Consider the following 4,827-nt stretch of genomic DNA (forward strand, 5'->3'; position numbering starts at 1 on the left):
GTTTGGGTAAACAGCCTTAGTTCAAATTTCTCAAGTAGTATCATTTTGCTCCTGATCCAACAAGGATCTCCACAGGTAGTCAAGCCCAGCACTGTGGCTGGTACTCTTCTTAAACATTAGGTTCACCTATTCTTGCAGCACACAGAGGATGTTGTTGGGGATGGGCATAACTGGGAAACACTGTCTGTACCTATAACCAACATGTACATCCTCATGACACCATTCCAAAACATACATTATTTATATAGTGTAAAAGTTAAATTTTTCATGTATTTCCATGCACATTTCAGTGAATTGGAAGACTGAAAATTATGTTCGTCTGCAGTGTTTTCACAGAAAACATACATCTAGCTATGCCGACATACCATGATAGAGAGGTGTAGTGAAATGGTACATACTTTCTAAAGGTACTGTTTGAAACAAATCCTTACAGTTTGGCAGTTTTGAACATAATAAGCAGAATGTCTTCTTCGATGATCTACAAACATGTATATGCTTGTTAACTACTATTACAAGAGAACACAAAAACCTACCGAAATTTCAAGAGGTTGTTTTTATTGTTGAATTCTAGATTTTCTCAGGGACAAACCTGTACAGGTGTTCTGAAGACACTTAGACATATCAACAGGAAATGATACTATATCACCAATGCTATCATTATTGGTCACCATAGTGAACACTACCCAAAAGAATGATTATGTAGGAGTATTAACATTTCATTTCTCAGAGGCGAAAGAGAATAAGCAAGCAAGCTAGTAGTGCTCCTATTTGAGTTTACTGAAGAGAAAGGTTACAATGAATGGCATTCTTCTCATACACAAGTTACCTACTCTTTCTTGTAAAAAAGGAAAATTAAGCTGATTAAATGAGCTGCATTGTACCCCAAGAATAAAAAACTTGACATCAAACTGTGAATCCACCTAATGCTGATGCTGAGACTTTCAATGAGACTGCAACCACGGATCTAAAAAAGCCACACTGATCACGTCTAAAACACCAGAAGCAGTTAGTACTTGTTACTCTCTTTAAAGGATTGAATAATTGGGTATGTTTGGATTTTCCAGCATAGTTACAGCTGATAAATGTCGTGCTGTTACTACGCGTCAGGTCTAACAGTAGTTTGAGCCCGGGATGCCAGGTGACAGTGTAAGCTCCCTTGCATTCCTTCTCCCTGTGAGGGAGACCTAAAGCCTCCATCCAGGAAGACCCAAGGAGACCCCCAGAAGGCAGAGTGTGTGCACCAAAGGGGCAAAACTTATGGAAATAAATTCCAGGGACTCATTATAATAGACACACCTGTTCCAGGAAAGGTGATAAATATAGAGTCATAGATTCATAGAATAGTTTGGGTTGGAAGAGACCTTAAAGATCATCCAGTCCCAAAAAAATAATAATTAAAAAAAGCTAAGCTTTAAAGTTGGGAATTTTTAACGAGCAGCCACTTAAGCCGCACGCTCCGTTTACTGCGCGTGACAAGAAATAGAATCATAGAATCATAGAATCACAGAATAACCAGGTTGGAAGAGACCCACCCAATCATCGAGTCCAGCCATTCCTATCAAACACTAAACCATGTCCCTCAGCACCTCGTCCACCCGTGCCTTAAACACCTCCAGGGAAGGTGAATCAACCACCTCCCTGGGCAGCCTGTTCCAGTGCACAATGACCCTTTCTGTGAAGAATTTCTGTGAAGAAACCACCAGCTCTCGCCGACACCGACACCACCCACCGACCTCGGCTCCCGGAGCAGCAACCCCCGCGGCCCAGGGGCGTTCCGGCCGCTTTCGCTGCGGTCGAACCCGCTCCCACCCACACGCGTCGCCCAGCGCCGGGAACAGGTGGGAAAAGCCCGTTCGCGGGAGCGTCGCCCCCCCACCCCCTCAGGGCACTCACTGCGGTGGCGGCGGGGTGAGCGGCCGCCTCACTGCGCGGGCGGCTCTAACGGGCCGGGGCCGGCGGGCGCGGGGGGCGCGAGGGGCGCGCGGGGCGCGAGGGGCGCGCGACACGCACCCACCCAACCCCCGGTCCCGGCCGGGGGCCCGGCGGGGTCAGAACTAGCTGGGGGGGGGGGGGGGGGGGGGCGCGGTTCGCGGGTGGGAGGAGGACATTCTCTGTTACAGTTTGCTAACCTATTATGTGCTTGAATGTTATGCATGTGTGAGAAACACGCATCCACTGGTAAAATATTAAAAAGGACAAAGTCTTCAAAGCAAAGGCAATAATATTTTATGTTTTACAATTCAGCGCTGAATTGGATGCCCTTCTAAAAAGGCATGATGCGAAGTCTGGTTACAGCAGTTTTATTCATATAAATTCTGAGAAACACTGGTTACATATTCAGGGAATATTGGTTAAACATACACAGAACTCATTACCCACTTTTAAATGTACATCACTGTTCCTTTGTGTCTTCAGAATACTCTAAAGCCTGGAGAAAATCAGGCTGAGGGGAGACCTCATTGCTCTCTACGACTACCTGAAAGGAGGTTGTGGAGAGGAGGGTGCTGGCCTCTTCTCCCAAGTGACAGGGGACAGGACAAGACGGAATGGCCTTAAGCTCCGCCAGGGGAGGTTCAGGCTGGACATTAGGAAAAAAAAATTTCACTGAAAGGGTCATTGGGCACTGGCAGAGGCTGCCCAGGGAGGTGGTTGATTCACCTTTCCTGGAGGTGTTTAAGGCACGGGTGGACAAGGTGCTGAGGGGCATGGTTTAGTGTTTGATAGGAATGGTTGGACTCGATGATCCGGTGGGTCTTTTCCAACCTGGTGATTCTATGATTCTGTGATTCTATGAATGCTTTTTATCTTATCTCCTTCTTCATTGCGTCCTCTTGGTGAACTCAGGTCTGCCCTATGTTCCTGCTGGGGGACTGCCCTTGTTTCAACTAGTAAACAAGCTAAACTCCTGTTACAATCACATTCTTTGTTACTGCAAGCTGGCCAAGATTTGCCTTCAGTGTATATATACTAGTTTTAGACAAAGAACAGTCTACGTCCTCAAAGAATATTTATTTAGGTTATCCAGCTATGTCTGGAGCTTTTAATACAAGACAGATTTATATCACAAAATAATTAAGCATACAAACCAGCTGCAGCAAAACTTACCAATTAATTCTCACACATGGATTTGTCATTTTAGTACTATAATATGAGATTGGCTTGAATAATAACTTCTAGCTCACCTGTGCCTAGATACTTATGCTTGACTAATGATTTTTAGCAAGACTGCGGTTAGAAAGAATGTGGGAAGAATGTGACTGTATCTAATTAAGCCACATAACAGCACAATGATTAGGGAAAGAAGAACCAGCTCGGCTGAGACACAACCTTGAAGAACTGCCCAAGGAATCTAAGAGCATGGACAAGAAGAGGGGTTGAAAAGTTCAGCTGTGAGGAAGATCTAAAGCCTCCATCCAGGGACACCTAAGGAGACACCAAGACAGCAAAGCATGTGCACCAAAGGGACAAAACTTATGGAAATGGCAGTGATTATTGAGTCTGGTTTTTCATGGCATCAGCATCCTACTGGAGCGCGAGATGCTGCTGTGAGTGAGTCCTACTCCGAGGAGCAAAGCTGCAGGCTATGAGCGCCCTGCGGAGTGGTCACCAGGGCTGGAGGAGCCTAGTCAGTTCAGGAGAATTTGCATCATTTCCTTCAGGCAGTGCACATAGGATTAAAGATCATTGCACAAATAACCCAGAGTTATGGGTTTACTGTTTGCAGTGTAACAAAGTTTTCTGTCACGTGTTTAATGTTCACTGTTAAGTGAGATCTACTTCTCAAACATGCAATTAATGTTTTCACAAGTCAGAGAAACTCCACAGGCTACTTGCATGAGGGAACTTCGACATTAACGACATTAACGGTTGGACTCGATGATCCGGCGGGTCTCTTCCAACCTGGTTATTCTGTGATTCTGTGATTCTGTGATTCTGTGATTAATACCCATTACTAAGCAGAGCCTGTAATGGAAAGGGCAAGAATCTATTCCAGAAATGCAGCAATCACAGTGTTCAGATAATCATAACTGAGAATTCAAATCACAAGCAAAGTTAGTTTGTGTTCACAGTTGCTAGCTGGACAACAGATTATATGCACAGCTTTTTTTTTTTTTTTCTCCCCAGTTAGTTTTAGCAGGACGTAGCAAGGGAAACAGCTGTTAGTAAGTGAAATAATAGCATGGTGGGTCACTGCAAGCTATCTCCATATTGTTTTTACCCCTATACTGCACATCAGCTAAATGCCCATGAAGGTTGTAAATGCCAGTGAATAACAAGGAAATAAATCAGACTGATAATAAAAGCCTATAAATTCTTAGTTTTAAATAGCAGAAATAAGAGAAGATACATACCATCTGAAAGAGGTAAAACCATTTTATTTGTTAGTTCTCTAAGAGTTATTTAAAAGAGAACATGAATCACTTTTTACTTTTTCGTTCCCTGTATGACTGCCATACTGGCCTTTCTCATTGTTTTGCTTATGTGAGGTCCCTCTCATGGTCAACAATTCTTTTACTTCTTCAAAGATCACAGATGCATCTGATGTATGGATCTACCTCAGCATTAGGTGACATTGTAGTTATGTCTTGAGCCTGGTATGTGTGGCACACAGAATCTAATGTTTGAGCGACTATTTAATCTGCAGTGTCACCACTACAGAAACCTCCAGAGCACCAGCTGACTTCTACTAGTTGATTGACTCATACTTCCTTATATTTTCCCTTGCTTATTTTGTATCCATAAGGAACATGTTTTTCACTTGTGGAAACTTCAATTAGAAATGGAATTCATATTTATTGATAGGGTAATATGAAGTATGAAAATACA

Source organism: Phaenicophaeus curvirostris, chromosome Z (assembly GCF_032191515.1).
Source record: "Phaenicophaeus curvirostris isolate KB17595 chromosome Z, BPBGC_Pcur_1.0, whole genome shotgun sequence".
Lineage (NCBI taxonomy): Eukaryota > Metazoa > Chordata > Aves > Cuculiformes > Cuculidae > Phaenicophaeus > Phaenicophaeus curvirostris.